Source organism: Papio anubis, chromosome 12 (assembly GCF_008728515.1).
Source record: "Papio anubis isolate 15944 chromosome 12, Panubis1.0, whole genome shotgun sequence".
Classification (NCBI taxonomy): Eukaryota; Metazoa; Chordata; class Mammalia; order Primates; family Cercopithecidae; genus Papio; species Papio anubis.
In genome coordinates this window covers 3816121-3832998 of record NC_044987.1, presented here as the reverse complement: position 1 = coordinate 3832998, position 16878 = coordinate 3816121, and the positions used below count along the sequence as shown (strand labels likewise).

Below are 16878 nucleotides of genomic sequence, written 5' to 3'. Positions count from 1 at the left end.
TGCTTTAGCTATGTGGGCTCTTTTTTAGTTCCATATGACTTTTAGAATTGTTTGTTTCTAATTCTGTGAAGAATGATGGTGGTATTTTGATGGGAATTACATTAAATTTGTAGATTGCTTTTGCTAGTATGGTCATTTTCACAATATTAATTCTACCCATCCATGAGCGTGGGATGTGTTTTCATTTGTTTGTGTCATCTATGATTTCTTTTAGCAGTGTTTTGTAGTTTTCCTTGTAGAAGTCTTTCACCTCCTTGGTTAAGAAAGTCCTAAGCATTTTATTTTATTTTTTGTAGCTATTGTAAAAGGGGTTGACTTTTTAAATTTGATTTTCAGCTTGGTAACTGTTGGTATATAGAACAGCTGTTGATTTGTGTACATTAATTTTGTATCTGGAAACTTCGCTGAATTCTTTTTTCAGTTCTGGGAGCTTTCTGGAGGAGTGCCTGATATAATTTCAGTTTTCTTAAATTTATTGATGCTTATTTTGTGGCCTATCATATAGTCTATCTTGGAGAAAGTTCCATGCACTGTTGAATAGAATGTATATTCTGCAGTTGTTGGATGGAATGTTCTATATACATCTATTAAGTTCTATTGTTCCAGGGTATAGTTTAAATCCTTTGTTTCTTTGTTGACTTTTGTCTTGATGACTTGTCTAGTGCTGTCAATGGAGTATTAAATTCCCCCACTATTATTGTGTTGCTGTGTATCTCATTTCTTAGGTCTACTAGTAATTGTTTTACAAATCTGGGAGCTCCAGTGTTATGTGCGTATATATTTGGGATTGTGATATTTTCCTGTTGGACAAGGCCTTTTATCATTATATAATGCCCTCTTTGTCTTTTTAAATTGCTGTTGCTTTAAAGTTTGTTTTGTCTGATATAAGAATAGCTACTCCTGCTTGCTTTTTGTGCCCATTTGAATGAAATGTCTTTTTCCACCCCCTTTACTGTAAGTTTATGTGAGTCCTTATGTAGGTGAGTCTCCTGAAGGCAGCAGATAGTTGGTTGGTGAATTTTTATCCATTCTGCAATTCCGTATCATTTAAGTGGAGCATTTAGGCCATTTACATTCAATGTTGGTATTGAGATGTGAGGTACCATTCCATTCATTGTGCTATTTGTTGCCTGTACATGTTGTTTTTTTGCTTTTTGTTTTTTAAATTGTATTTTTGTTTTATAGGTCCTGTGAGATTTGTGCTTTAAATAGGTTCTGTTTTGATGTGTTTTCAGGATTTGTTTCAAGATTTAGAGCTCCTTTTAGCAGTTCTTGTCGTAGTGGCTTGGTAGTGGTGAATTCTCTCAGAATTTGTTTGTCTGAAAAAGACTGTATCTTTCTTTCATATATGAAGCTTAGCTTCACTGGATACAAAATTCTTGGCTGATAATTGTTTTGTTTGAGGAGGCTGAAGATAGGGCCCCAAATCCATTCTAGCTTGTAGGGTTTCTGCTGAGAAATCTGCTGTTAATCTGATACATTTTCCTTTATAGGTTACCTCATGCTTTTGTCTCATAGCTCTTAAGGTTCTTTGCTTCATCTTAACTTTAGATAGCCTGATGACAATATGCCTAGGTGATGATCTTTTTGTGGTGATTTCCCAGGTGTTCTTTGTGCTTCCTGTATTTGGATGCCTGGGTTTCTAGCAAGGCTGGGGAAGTTTTCCTGGATTATTTCCCCAAATATGTTTTCCAAACTTTTAGATTTCTCTCCTTCCTCAGGAACACCAATTATTCTTAGGTTTGGTCGTTTAACCTAATCCCAGACTTCTTGGAGGCTTTGTTCATATTTTCTTATTTTTTTTCCTTGTCTTTGTTGGATTTGTTTAATTCAAAAACCTGGTCTTCGAGCTCTGAATTTCTTTCTTCTAATTGCTTGATGTTATTGCTGAGACTTCCCAGAGCATTTTACATTTTTATAAGTGTGTCCATTGTTTCCTGAAGTTTTGATTGTTTTTTTATTTATGCTATACATTTCATTGAATATTTCTCCATTCACTTCTTGTATCTTTTTTTAAAATTTCCTAATATTGGGCTTTGCCTTTCTCTGGTGCCTCCCTGATTAATTTAATAACTAACCTGAATTGTTTTTTGGGTAAATCAGGCATTTCCTTTTGGTTTGGATCCATTGCTGGTGAGCTAGTGTGGTTTTTTGCAGGGAGTTAAACAACCTTGTTTTGTCATATTATCAGAGTTGGTTTTCTGATTTCTTCTCATTTAGGTAAGCTCTATCAGAGGGAAGGTCTAGGGCTGAAGGCTGTTGTTCTGATTCTTTTGTCCCACAGGGTGTTCCCTTTATGTAGTACGCTCCGCCTTTTCCTGTGGATGTGACTTCATGATAACCAAACTGTAGTGATTGTTATCTCTCTTCTGGATCTAGCCATCCAGTAAGTCTACCAGGCTCCAGGCTGGTACTGGAGGTTGTCTGCACAGAGTCCTGTGATGTCAACTGTCTCTGGGTCTCTCAACTTTGGAGACCAGCACCTGTTCCAGTGGAGGTGGCAGGAGGTGAAATGGACTCTGTGGAGGTCCTTAGTTTTGGTGGTTTAATGAACTATTTTTTAGCTGGTTGGCCTCCTGCTGGGAGGTGGTGCTTTCCAGAGAGCATCAGCTATTGTAGTATGGGGAGAAACAGGTGGTGGGCAGGGCCCTAGAACTCCCAAGAGTATATGCCCTTTGTCTTCAGCTATCAGGGTGGGTAGGGAAAGACCACTGGGTAGCGCCTGGACTAGGCATGTCTGAGCTCAGACTCTCCTTGGGAAGGTCTTGCTGCGGCTGCTGTGGGAGATGGGGGTGATGTTCCCAGGTCAGTGGAGTTATGTCCCTAGGAGGATTATGGCTGTCTCTACTGTGTCATGCAGGTTGTCAGGGAAGCATGGGAAAGCTGGCAGTCGCAGGCCTCATACAGCTCCCACCGAAGCTGAAGGGCCAGTCTCACTCCCACGGTGCCTCACCCAACAGCACTGAGTCTGTTTTCAGGCGCTGGGTGAGCAGGACTGAGAACTTGCCCCAGGATAACAGCTTCCCAGTTGTGAAAGCAAGTAGGGCTTTTGTACTTCCCTGCCTGTGGAGTCTGCACACCAGATTCATGATCTTCCCTGAGTTCTGGCCAGGAGACTTCTTGAATAGTTCAAATTGTTACAAAGTTCACCTGGAGATTTTCTTCTCCCTGTGGCCTTTTCCCAGTGCCTCTGGCCGCCCTCCTAAAAGACCTCTGTGAGGCCAAGCAGAAATGGTTTGCTAGGGGACCCAGCGAACTCAGAGGGCTTTTCCTGCTGCTTCCTCTACCCCTGTATTTCGCTTGGCTCTCTAAATTGACTCAGTTCCAGGTAAGGTCAGAATCTTCTCCTGTAATCTAAACCTTTAGTTTCCCCAGTGGGGGTGTGTGTTCAGGAGCAGACAATCTCCCTTTCCCACTTCCACAGTTTGGGCACTCCCAGTATTTAGGGTGTCTCCTGAGTCCTGCAGGAGCAATCCACTTCCTTCAGAGGGTCTGTGGGTCCTCTCAGGTTTCCTGATTTATTCCTGCAAACAAATCAGGAGCAAACATTCTGGAGCAAAAATTCATTATGTGAGCCTCCACACGGTGCTCTCTCCGTCTGAGTCAGAGCTGCAATTTAGTCCTGCCTCCCATGTTCCATGATCCACCTCAACTTTTATTTTAGATTCAGGGGGGTATATGTGCAAGTTTGTTACATGGGTATATTGAGTGATGCTGATGTTTGTGGTATGAATGAGCCCATCACCCAGGTAGTGAGCACAGTACCCAATAGATAGTTTTTCATCTCTTCCCTCCTCCTCTTCCGTCTCTAATAGTCACTTGTGTCTATTATTCCCACCTTTATGTCTATATGTACCTAATGTTTAGCTGTCACTTATAAGTGAACATGCAATGTTTGGTTTTCTGTTCCTGTGTTAATTCCCTTAGGATGATGACCTTCAGTTGCATTCATGTTGCTTCAAAGGACATAATTTCATTCTTTCTTATGGCTGGCACAGTATTCCATGTTGTATATTTACCATATTTTCTTTATCCAGTCCACCACTGATGGGCACCTAAGTTGATTCCATGTTTTTGCTATTGTGAGTAGTGCTGTGATGCACATTTTAGTGCATGTGTCTTTTTGGTAGAACAATTTATTTTCCTTTGGGTATGTATCTAGTAATGGGATTACTGAGTCAAATGGTAGTTCTGTTTTAAGTTCTTTGAGAAATCTCCCAACTGTTTTCCAAAGTGGCAGAAATAATTTATATTTCCATTAATAGTGTATGAGGGTTCCCTTTTCTCTGCAGATTTTCCAGCATTTTACTTTTTTGTCTTTTTAATAATAGCCATTCAGACTGGTGTGAGATGATATCTCATTGCAGTTTTGATTTGCATTTCTCTGATGGTTAGTGATAATAAACATTTTTTCATATGTTTGTTGGCTGCTTGTGTGTCTTATTTTGAGAAGTGTCTGTTCATGTCCTTTGTTCACTTTTTAGTGGGACTATTTGTTTTTTGCTTGTTGATTTATTCCAGTTCCTTATAGATTCTGGATATTAGACCTTTGTCAGATACATAGTTTGCAAATGTTTTCTCCCTCTGTAGGTTGTCAGTTTACTGTGTTGATACTTTCTTTTACTGTGCAAAAAGTCTTTCACTTAATTAGGTCTCACTTATCAATTTTTGTTTTTGTTGCAATTCCTTTTGAGAATGTATTCATAAATTATTGGCCAAGGCCAGTGTCCCAAGTGATGTTTTCTAGGCTTTCTTCTAGGATATTTAAAGCTTGAGGTATTACATTTAAATTTTTAATTCATCCTAAGTTAATGTTTGTATATGGTGAAAGGTGGGGTCCAATTTTATTCTTCTGCACATGGCTAGCCAGTTATCCCAGCACCATTTATTAAACAGGGAGTCCTTTCCCCATTGCTTACTTTTGTTGACTTTGTTGGAGATCAGATGGTTGTAGGTGTGCAGCTTTATTTCTGGGCTCTCTATTCTGTTCCATTGGTGTGTGTCTGTTTTTGTACCAGTACCATGCTGCTTTAGTAATTATAGCCTTATAGTATAGTTTAAAGTCAGGTAATGTGATGCCCTGGCTTTATTGTTTTTGCTTAGAATTGCTTTGGCTCTCCAGCTCTTTTTTGGGTTCCATATGAATTTTACAATTTTTTTTTTCTAATTCTGTGAAAAATGATGTTGGTAGTTTCACAGGAATAGCATTGAATCTGTAGATTGCGTTGGGCAGTGTGGCCATTTTCATGATACTATTTCTTCCCATCCATGATCATGGAATGTTTTGCCCATTTGCTTATATCATCTCTGATTTCTTTTTTTTTTGAGACGGAGTCTCGCTCCCTCGCCCAGGCTGGAGTGCAGTGGCGCGATCTCGGCTCACTGCAAGCTCCACCTCCCGGGTTCCTGCCATTCTCCTGCCTCAGCCTCCCGAGTAGCTGGGACTACAGGCGCCCAGCTAGTTTTTTGTATTTTTAGTAGAGATGGGGTTTCACCATGGTCTGGATCTCCTGACCTTGTGATCTGCCTGCCTCGGCCTCCCAAAGTGCTGGGATTACAGGCGTGAGCCACCAAGCCCGGCGTCTGATTTCTTTCAGTAGTGTTTTGTAGTTATCCTTGTAGAGATATTTCACCTCCTTAATTAGATACATTCCTAGGCATTTTAGTTTACTTTTATTTTTTGTGGCTATTGTAAATGAGATTGCATTCTTCATTTGGCTCTCAGCTTGAATGTTATTTGTGTAGAAAAATGCTACTGATTTGTGGCCCGGTGCAGTGGCTCATGCCTGTAATCTCAGCACTTTGGGAGGCTAGATGGAGGGATCTTTTGAGCTTAGGGGTTCGAGACCAGCCTGAGCAGCATAGTGAGACCTCATCTCTACTAAAAAAAATTAACAATATATTTAAAAAATTAGCCCAGCATGGTGGCACCCATCTGTAGTCCCAGATACTCGGGAGGCTGAGGCAGGAGATCACTTGAGACCAGGAAATGGAGACTGCTGTGAGCTACGATTCCACCACTGCACTCCAGACTGGGCAACAGAGACAGAGCAAGACCCTGTAATTAAAAAAAAAAAAAAAAAAAAAGAGAGAAGTGCTACTGATTTTTATACATTAATTTTGTATTCTGAAATTTACAAAAGTTGTTTATTCAGGTGTAGAAGTCTTTTGGAAGAGTTTTAAGGGTTTTTCTCCGTATAGAATCATATTGGCAATGAAGAGAGATAATTTGATTTCTTTTCCAATTTGGATGCCTTTTATTTCTTTCTCTTGCCTGAGCATTCTGTGTAGGACTTCCAAGATTATCTATTTTGAAAAACATCTGTTAATATAGTGAATTAAATTAACTGATTTTTAACTAACTCCACATGTCAATGATTTATTAATCTTTTAAAAAGAGAATATTGGATTCAGTTGGCTAAAATATTGTTAAGAGTTTACTAACATTTTGTTAAGTGTTCATGAGGAATATTGATCTGTAGATTTATTTTCTTGTCATGTCTATGTTTGCTTTAGTATCAGAGCAATGCTGAACTTGGAATGAGTTTGGGAAGTGTTTTCTCCTTTCTATATTCTAGAAGAGTTTTTACAATTTATAATATTTAATCCTTAAATGTTTGATAGAATTCTCCAGTGGAGCTATCTGGGCCTGAAGTGGGAAAGTTTGTGGGAAGATTTGAAATTATGCATTCAGTTCCTTAATAGATATAGGATTATCCTGATTATCTGTTTTTCTTGAGTGAGTTATGATAGTTTGTGTATTTAAAGATGTTTTTCCATTTCATCTAGGTTGTTGAATTTATTTACATAAAGTTGTTCATAATATTGCCTTATTATCATTTAAATATCCATAGAATCCAACTGATCTTTTTGATAAAATAAGATTTTGATTTCATTGATTTTCTTTATTGCTTTTCTATTTTCTGTTTTACTGATTTCTAATATTTGTCATTTTCTTTTTTCTGCTTACTTAGCAATTTATTTGCTCTTTTTCTTAAGGTGGGAGCTGAAGTCATTATTTGAGAACTTTCTTTTTTTATTGAGTTGGAAATTTGGTGGTGTAATTTTCCATTTGACTACTATATTAGCTATGCCCTACAAATTTTGATATATTATGATATCTAACATCTATCTTTCACAATGCCCCATATATATGTAATAATTTCACATATGTGTACTATTATACATAATGTAATAGTATATAGATATGTATATATATTCAGTTCAAAATACTTTCTAATTTTGCTATTGATTTTTTGTTTGATCAATGTGATTCATTTCTAATTACTTTCATTGTGGTCAGAGCATATATTTTGTATGACTTAAATATTTCCAGTGTACTATATTGTGACCCAGACTATAGACTATCTTGGTTTGTATCCTGTGTGTACTTAAAAGAAATGTTTATTCTGCTGTTGTTTGGTGGAGTGTTCTATAAATGTCAATTAGGTCAAATTGGTTGACAGTGTTTTTCGTGTCTTCTTTATCCTTACTAATTTCTTTTTTGTTCTATCAATTGTTGAAAGAAAGAAATGAATCTCTAAGTATAATTGTGGATTTGTCTCTGAAATCTGCTTTGTCTTATATTAGTATTGCCATTCCAAATTTTTTTTGGTTAATATTATATCTTTTCTCAATCTCTTAATTTTAATTAATTTTTGTTTTTAAATTTAGTATGGGTTTCTTGTAGACAGAATAATATATATGTTATTTCTTGTTTTTTTGTAAAATTACAGTTTGAGAACCACTGCATTTTAGTTGGGGTATTTAGACTATTTAAATTTAACATGATTATTAATGGCTGGATTTATGTCTGCCATCTTACTAATTGTTTTCTATTTGTCCTATCTGTTCTTTGTTCCCCTTTTTCATATTTTTCTATTTTCCTTTGGATTATTTCTTACAATACCATTTTATCTGTTTGTTACTTATTAGCTCTGTATTTTTGTTGTGTAATTTTAGTTGTATTGTAATATGCATCTTTCACTAGTCATAATCTACTTTCCAGCAGTAATATATTACTTTGCGTATAGTATATGAATCTTACAACAATATATTTCTCTTTCCCTCTCTGCCTTTGTGCAATTTTGACTTACTTTCTACTTTTTTATGTTATGAAACCCACAATATATTGTTATTATTTTGCTTTAAATAGATAATTATCTCCTAAATATATTTGAATAATAAGAAAAAATATTAACATATACCTACATAGTTTTTATTTCTGGTGTTCTTTATTCTTCTGTAAAGTTGAGAATATAATCTAGAATATTTTTTATTTTTATGTATTTTTTACTGCTGAAAGAAATTTGTTTCTTTCTTACAGAGCAGGTCTTCTGCTAATTAATTCTGCTTTTATATGTCTGAAAATATTTTTACTTAACATTCATTTTTGAAAGCAGTGTTTACTAGGTAAAGAATTTTAGTCGGATAGTTTTTTTTCCAGTGCTTTAAAATACTTCCTGCTTTTGTGCTGCCATTCTTAACTTTGATCCTTTATGTAATATGTGTTTCTTTCTGGGTGTTTTAGGATTTTTTGTCACTGGTTTTAAGCAATATGAGTTGGTATCATTTAAAAAAAATTTTTTTTAATGCTTGAGATTTGTTGAGATTCTTGGATCTATGGAATTATAGTTTTCATAAATTCTGGAAAATATTTAGCCATTATTTTTAAGAAATATTTTTCTGTCTCTGCCATTTCTTCTCCGCTTGGTAACTCCAATTATACATATATCAGAACAGTTGAAAAGTTTCCACAGCTCACTGATGTTCATTTTCCCCAGTTTTTTCTCTCTTTGTTTTACAATTGGCATAGATGTATAGAATTTATTCAAGGTCACTAATTTTTTTTTTTTTTTTTGAGATAGAGTCTTGCTCTGTCACCCAGACTGGAGTGCAGTGGCATAATCTCAGCCCACTGCAACCTCCTGCCTCAGCCTCCCGAATAGCTGGGACTATAGGCACTCGCCACCACTCCCGACTAATTTTTGTAAATGTAGTAGAGACGGAGTTTCACCATATTGGTCAGGCTGGTCTGGAACTCCTGAACTCAGGTAATCCACTCGCCTTGGCCTCCCAAAATGCTAGGATTACATTAAGAATGTATATTCTGTTGATTTGGGGTGGAGAGTTCTGTAGATGTCTATTAGGTCAGCTTGGTCCAGAGCTGAGTTCAAGTCCTGAAAATCCTTGTTAATTTTCTGTCTCATTGATCTAATATTGACAATGGGGTGTTAAAGTCTCCCACTATTATTGTGTGGGAGTCTCAGTCTCTTTGTGGGTCTCTAAGAACTTGCTTTATGAATCTGGGTGCTCCTGTATTGCGTTCATATATGTTTAGGACAGTTAGCTCTTCTTGTTGCACTGATCCCTTTACCATTATGTAATGCCCTTCTTTGTCTTTTTTGATCTTTGTTGGTTTAAAGTCTGTTTTATCAGAGACTAGGATTGCAACTCCTGCTTTTTTTTTCTTTCCATTTGTATGGTAAATATTCCTCCATTCCTTTATTTTGACCCTATGTGTATCTTTGAACGTGAGATGGGTCTCCTGAATAAAGCACACTGATGGGTCTGGATTCTTTATCCAGTTTGCCAGTCTGTGTCTTTTAATTGGGGCATTTAGCCCATTTACATTTAAAGTTAATATTGTTATATGTGAATTTGATCCTGTCATTATGATGCTAGCTGGTTATTTTTCCTGTTAGTTGATGCAGTTTCTTCATAGTGTTGATGGTCTTTACAATTTGATTGTTCTTGCAGTGGCTGGTACCAGTTTTTCCTTTCCATATTTAGTGCTTCCTTCAGGAGTTCCAGTAAGGCAGGCCTGGTGGTGGCAAAATCTCTCAGCATTTGCTTGTCTGTAAAGGATTTTATTTCTCCTTCACTTATGAAGCTTAGTTTGGCTATTTATGAAATTCTGGGTTGAAAATTATTTTCTTTAAGAATGTTGAATACTGGCCCCCACTCTCTTCTGGCTTGTAGATTTTCTGCCGAGAAATCCTCTCTTAGTCTGATGGGCTTCCATTTGTGGGTGACCCAACCTTTCTCTCTGGTTGTTCTTATTATTTTTTCCTTCATTTCAACCTTGGCGAATCTCACGATTATGTGTCTTGGGTTGCTCTTTTGAGGAGTATCTTTGTGGTGTTTTCTGTATTTCCTGAATTTGAATGTTGGCCTGTCTTGCTAGGCTGGGCAAGTTCTCTTGGCTAATATAATGAAGAATGTTTTCCAACTTGGTTCCATTCTTCCCATCACTTTCAGGTACACCAATCAAATAGGTTTGATCTTTTCACATAGTCCCATATTTCTTGGAGGCTTTGTTGGTTCTTTTTCATTCTTTTTTTTCTAATCTTGTCTTCATGCTTTATTTCATTAAGTTGACCTTCAATCTGACATCCTTTCTTCTGCTTGATCGATTTGCTATTGATACTTGTGTATGCTTCATGAAGTTCTCGTGCTGTGTTTTTCGGCTCCATCAGGTCATTTATGTTCTTCTCTAAACTGGTTATTCTATTTAGCAATTCCTCTAACCTTTTTCCAAGGTTCTTAGCTTCCTTGTGTTTGGTTACAACCTGCTCCTTTAGCTTGGAGGAATTTCTTAATACCCACCTTCTGAAGCCTACTTCTGTCAATTCATCAAACTCATTCTCCATTCAGTTTTGTTCCTTGCTGGTGAGGACTTGTGATCCTTTGCAGGGGAAGAGGTGTTCTGGTTTTTGGAATTTTCAGTGTTTTTGGGCTGGTTTTTCCTCATTTTCGTGGACTTATCTACCTTTGGTCTTCGATGTTGGTGACCTTCAGATGGAGTTTTTGAGTGGATGTTCTTTTTGTTGATGTTGATGCTATTGCTTTGTTAGCTAGTTTTCCTTCCAACAGTCATGCCCTTCTGCTGCAGGTCTGCTGGAGTTTGCTGGAGGTCCACTCCAGACCCTGTTTGCCTGGGCATCACCAGCAGAGGCTGCAGAACAGCAAAGATTGCTGCCTGCTCCTTCCTCTGGAAGCTTTGTGCCAGAGGGGCACCCACCAAATGCTAGCTGGAGCTCTCCTATGTGAGGTGTCTGTCAACCCCTGCTGGGAGGTGTCTCCCAGTCAGGAGGCACGGGGGTCAGGGACCCACTTGAGGAGGCAGTCTGTCCCTTAGCAGATCTTGAGCACTGTGCTGGGAGATCTGCTGCTCTCTTCAGAGCTGGTAAGCAGGAAAGTTTCATCAGTCTGCTAAAGCTGTACCCACAGCTGCCCTTTCCCCCAGGTGCTCTGTCCCAGGGAGATGGGAGTTTTATCTATAAGCCCCTGTCCGGTCCTGCTGTCTTTCTTTCAGAGATTCCCTGCCCAGAGAGGAGGAATCTAGAGAGGAAGTCTGGCTACAGTGGCTTTGCTGAGCTGCTGTGGGCTTCGCCCAGTTGGAACTTCCCAGTAGCTTTGTTTACACTGTGAGGGGAAAACCGCCCACTCAAGCCTCAGTAATGGCAGATGCTCCTTCCCCCACAAAGCTGGAGCATCCCAGACTGACTTCAGACTGCTGTGCTGGCAGTGAGAATTTCAAGTCTGTGGATCTTAGCTTGCTGGGCTCCGTAGGGGTGGGATCCACTGAGCTGGACCACTCAGCTCCCTGGCTTCAGCCCCCTTTTCAAGGGAGTGAGCAGTTCAGTCTCGCTGGCTTTCCAGGTGCCACTGGGGTATGAAAAAAAATGTAGCTAGCTCAGTGTCTGCCCAAATGGCCACCCAGTTTTGTGCTTGAAACTCAGGGCCCTGGTATTGTAGGCAACTGAGGGAATCTCCTGGTCTGCAGGTTGCAAAGACCATGGGAAAAGTGTAGTGTCTGGGCCTGAATGCACTGTTCCTCACGGTACAGTCCCTCATGGTTTCCCTTGGCTAGGGGAGGCAGTTCCCAACCCCTTGCACTTTCCGGGTGAGGCGATGCCCCATGCTGCTTTGGCTCGCTCTCCGTGGGCTGCACTCACTGTCTAACCAGTCCCAGTGAGATGAGCCAGGTACCTCAGTTGGAAATGCAGAAATCACCTGCATTCTGCGTTGATCTCGCTGGGAGCTGCAGACTGGAGTTGTTCCTATTTGGCCATCTTGCTAGCCACTATCTAATTTTTCTCTTTATTATGGGTTATATTTTTCTGCCTCTATGCATGCCTAGTAATTTTTGACTAGATGTCAGACATTGTGAATTTTACAATGTTGAGTGTTTGATACTTTTTATTCCTATCAATATTCTTGAGTTTGTTCTGGGATGCATTTAAGTTATTTGGAAGCTATTTTTGATCTCCTCAGGTCTTACTTTTAATCTCTGTTAAGCGGGACCAAAGAAATGTTTAATCTGAGACTTTTTTTTTTTTTTAACCACCACTTAGGTAAAACCTTTCTGAGTACTCTACTCAATGTACTGTGAATTATGAGGTGTTTTACTATTCTGGGTAGAACCAGGCCTTAGTCCCAGTCTTGTGTGAACCACATGTTCTGTTCTTACTGATCTATTTTGTTGGTTTGTTTTAATCTTATATACCTTCCTCACATATATGTATTGACCATACTCAGTTGAATAATTTAGAGAAAACTTCTGCTGATATCTGGGTTTTTTTTTCCCTGTGCAACTCTCTCTTCTGGTATTCTGTTCTACTGATTTCTAACTGCCTTAATCTCTTTGGGCTCCCACCTCCATCTCCTTTAGTTGGAGAGTGTTCTGGGCCCTACTGGGGTTCCCCCTCCTTGTGCCATGCCCTGAAACTCTCTCCAGGCAGTAGGCTGGGCAATAACAGGACTAACATTTTTAAATTTATAATTTGTCAGCAATCACTATTTCTTGATGTTTAAGGTCTAATGTCTCCAGAACCATTATATATTTGTTTTATATTTTAGATATTTTAGGTGGGTGGTTGCATCAAGGTCCTGCTACTTTCTCTTGTCCCAGTGTATGTGTTTTGAGTGTTCTGGGATAGTACTGAAAGTGCAGAGCAGGAGGCTACTCTACCTGAAATGCACCATATCTCAGGATCACTGATCATGCTGTTCCCTCTGCAGATAACACCATTCCATATGTGTTTCATCTAGCTAACTTCTATTAGTCCTCTAAGTCTCAGTGTACACATGACTTTGTTCAGAAACCTGTTCTATGAACATCTGTCCTTTAAAATTTCCCCTTTTAGATGATTCTATAATATTCTGTACCTTTAGCCACACTTACAGTTATAATTTCCTTTCTTTGTCTTTCTTCCCTGCAAAGTTATAAACTCTATGAGGACAGAGCCATCATTATCTTTTTCCCTATAGGATTATAGTAGGTGTTTAATAAGTTTTTGATGAATGAATAAATAAAAGATGACAGCAGTGTGTATGGCAAGGGCAACAGTGCCTGGTGCGTGGTGTATACTCAGAATAATCATTAATTGTTGCTGGTGTAAATCACATGGTACCTAACTGGAATTACTATCTATACACACACACACACACACACACACACATATATGCATATCTGACATATGTTCTAAAATTCCAGACATACTTCATGGTTGAAGACAGAGGAAGCTCCATGTAAGAAGGGGTCCTTCATGGACAGATTAGTAAGGCAGGGGCAGTCAGCAAAATCTGAATGATTATTATCATGAGTTAACTGTCTTTATAGACTGGTGGTGCTTGGGGATGGTTGGTTTACAAATATTTTATTTATCATTATAGGTGTGTGTGTTTTGTGTATGTGTGTCTATATATACATATATATGAAGTTATATAGGATAAATATGTATTTTTATTTGTTTGTTGCTTGTTTTACACCCCAAGACATGCTTTCTAGGAAGTCAGGGAATGGCTTATTATGTTTTCTGCCCCCTTCCTGATTCTAGAGCAATCTTTTTCACATGGTAGGCACTCAATGAATACTAGCTAAACACATGAATGAGATACCTTTATGCTATTCTATTTTAATGCTGGTTAAGTAGTATGTTAAACTACTACCTTTTTTCTTTTTTTGTTTATTTTTAAAAACACAATTAAGTAGAAATCAAGCTACAGTCTCTCTTTATTTTATCATGCCTATAGGGAGCCTGGCTGCAGAGATTAAAATGGCTTAACTAAGGCTCCAATGTCCACCTGGTGGCAGCTTAACTTAATCGCAGTCAAATTACCTCAGGAAATTAACAGCTTTCCAAAAGCTGATCCTGACAACTCAAACATATAGAAGCCCTTGGGTATCTACATGTCCACACAGCTCCTGGCTCTGGAGACAACAGAAGCACCACGTTAAGCAGTGGGGAGACATCATTAAGGTTGTGATTAAGCTGTCTTGCAGGGCAAAATATACCCTTCTGAGAGAAGGCCAAAGTTCTACCTGAAACATCTCTACTTATTACAAATTCCTGGTAGTTTTCCTCCCCAAATAAAAATAAGAGGAGGAAGTAATACTGCCTCAACATGAAGGTTGCCAGAATAAAGACTGGGATGTGCAGGGTTAGTGTTATAGAAGCCGTAAATAAAAGAGGATTTATGTCCTCCCAAAAGGTAGAGTTATGGGGACAGGCAGGGTCAAGGACAGTGTAGATTCCAAGTAAGAAAAGTTGAGAACGGATCCTGAAAGGCATCAGAGATATGGCTGAGCAGTAAAACAAAGGCTCAGTATTTTGGGAAAGCGTATATAGCACTGATGATGAGGGCAGAAAGAACAGTTTCCAGGGTGATCTGACTGAGAACAATAGGATGGCATCTTTCCTCAGATCCACCTTAAATGAAAAGCTAAGCATATGCCAGCTTTCGCTGCCTGAGTGTGGGTACCACCTGGCCCCTCTCTCCATGACTGTCTTGGCTCATAGCAACAGAGTGAGGTCCAGATGGGAAAGGCTAGACTCTATCTAGGTATGGGATTTGATGTGTCTATTAGAGCAAAGCAATAAACAAAATTCCAGTGCCATACTTTAGCCATGGTTGTTGTCAGGCTTCAGTGCACAAAACAAACCACTCAGGGTATCTTAAGTGGAAAGGGACTTAATATGAAAAATTAGGTCCTCCAATATGATTGGACTTGCTGCAGAAATAGAGTCAAGGGTTGGAATCATCAAGTTCGAGCTGCAATCCAGGGATCAGAAAGCAACTGCACTTGCCACAAATGCCTCTTGACACCCATGAAGCTGGGGACTGGACATGAGAATGACACATCAGGCCACTCTTGCTTCTTGATGCTCACATTTTCAGCACTTTACCTGCCAGCACGAACGGCAGCAGGAAGACGGCCTCTGCTCACATCCGTCTTCTAAGTGTCAATCAGGTGTATCCAATTGGCTGAGTCTAAACTGTATGCAGAATCTGAGAGACTGGAAAACATGGGGTGTTGTTTTTGTTTTTAGTATTTCATTTCTCCCTGGAAGGACTGGGACCAGAGTGAGGCAAAAGAGTCCCGTAGGGCACACCCTTCTGGCTCGTAGTTTTCTTTGCTGATTCCTTTGCTTTTTCCTAACCTTTAAATATTATAATTCCTCTAAGCTCTATTATAATCTTCTTCTTATATCACTCTACACACTGTCTCCCTGGTGACTTCACTCATTCCCGTGCCAGATTACATCTTCAAGTCTGGTATCTTGTTCTGAATACCCAAGGATACTAATAGTGTCAAGGGAATATGAGCATATATTGGGGACTGGGGACTCACGTTCTAGTTCTATGTATATATATAATGCACAAGGATTAATAAGAAAGATGCACAGTATGATACTTATTCCAGAGGAATAATTAATGAAGTAGATCAAACAAGAATTTAAAATAAGCATACGAAATGTTTTCAAAAATATAAAGAAAGATATGAGAAACATAAAGCAGAAATAAGCAGTTATTAAGAAAAGCCAGAATGATATCAGTGAAAATGGTGAAGTAAGGAATAATAAAAGCTTATCTCTTCCTAAAAGCGATGAAAAAGCTGGAAAAATGATCAGAATCAACTTTTTGAATCTCAGTAAAAACAGTGAGCTTTCTAACTTACTGTAGTATTCTAACTTACCCTAGTCTTATCCCCAGCTCCCTCATTCAGAGGCAGTCTTGAAAAATAACAGCCTGTATTTTCAGCACCAGATGGAGCAGAATAGAGCTGGAGCTCTTTCAAACACTCATACTCAAAGAAGAATCACTATTTGATCGTCCAGTAGTTCCTTGGAAGATGCTACTTGTAAGACTTGTCCTTATCTGACCTCATTTAAACTTTCCCAGTGTTAAAAGCCTTTCCCAAAGGGGTGTTTGTCAGATGGCTTAAAATAGTGGCTGTCTGAGGGCATGTATAGCAGTTGTGATAAATGATAAACCAATGAGAAAGCTTAATAGGAAAAGCTAAGGCATGAGAGTCCATAAGAGCTTGGAAATCCTGTCACATATTTAAGTAATCTTAAATATATCATACACAGGGCTGTGTGCACATTCGGGAAAGACTGGAGAAATTCCTTAGCTCTCACCTTTGACTGATCTTGAACCTTTGAGTAAGCAGGAAATGAAGGCTAAGGCAGAGCTGTAAGCTGTCTGGCTGGGTGTTGAAGGTGTGCCCCAACTTGCACATAGAGCCCATCAATGCGTTGATTGCTTCATCTTCATTTTATTAGCAATGGAGGAATTCAGACCTTAGAGTCGTGTGACTGGCAGAACACACAGCACCAGACGGTGGACAGACGAGGTTAATGGTAGCTTATTAGTCACATTGACTCACAGCCTGAGAGAGAGGAACATTACATATCACACAGGGCTTTACAAGGGTTACGACTGGTATCAGAGTGAACAAGCAGGGACTGTGGAAGCAGACTTTGTAGTAATGAGGGCATAGTGACCCTCAGAATATGACTGGCTTCTTGAATCATTCTGTAGGCTGGTAGGAATCCGAATCCAGCTACTCAGTGACAAGCAGGTACT

At 38.9% G+C, this 16878-nt stretch overlaps 1 protein-coding gene across 2 annotated transcripts in view; it reads left to right on the top strand.

The window, feature by feature from the left end:
• The window catches only part of NTM (neurotrimin), a 1410016-nt gene that overhangs the window by 46206 nt on the left and 1346932 nt on the right, over positions 1-16878 (top strand). The window lies entirely within an intron of this gene.